This window comes from Mandrillus leucophaeus, unplaced genomic scaffold (assembly GCF_000951045.1).
Source record: "Mandrillus leucophaeus isolate KB7577 unplaced genomic scaffold, Mleu.le_1.0 Scaffold597, whole genome shotgun sequence".
In the NCBI taxonomy this organism is placed as follows: domain Eukaryota; kingdom Metazoa; phylum Chordata; class Mammalia; order Primates; family Cercopithecidae; genus Mandrillus; species Mandrillus leucophaeus.
Genome location: NW_012106441.1, coordinates 1,463,401 through 1,463,800, shown reverse-complemented (window position 1 = coordinate 1,463,800; position 400 = coordinate 1,463,401).

Sequence of the window (400 nt, the reverse complement as noted above, 5' to 3'; positions counted from 1 at the left end):
GTGAGTGTGTGTTGGGAGGTAGTAAGAGGAGAGAGATTTAGGTTTCTTACCTATCATTTGGCAAGAAAAGATTATGGAGGTCTTGGGTTAATTTTCCAGCTGTCATTATAACCAAATACAAAATCTACACTAGAAACCATTTCCTTCCTCACAATTGTGGGAGAGCATATGTGGAACATAGATTTCCCAGGGATTCTTAAAAGTCTTTTCAACATATTTTTTCAAATAAAAGGAAATGAATGAAATAGATAAAACTTGTAATTGCAGAATATTTTTAAAGAAATGCAGTTTCAGGCCGAGCGTGGTGGCTCACACCTGTAATCCCAGCACTTTGGGAGGCCGAGGCGGGCAGATCACAAGGTCAGTAGATCAAGACCATCCTGGCTAACATGGTGAAACC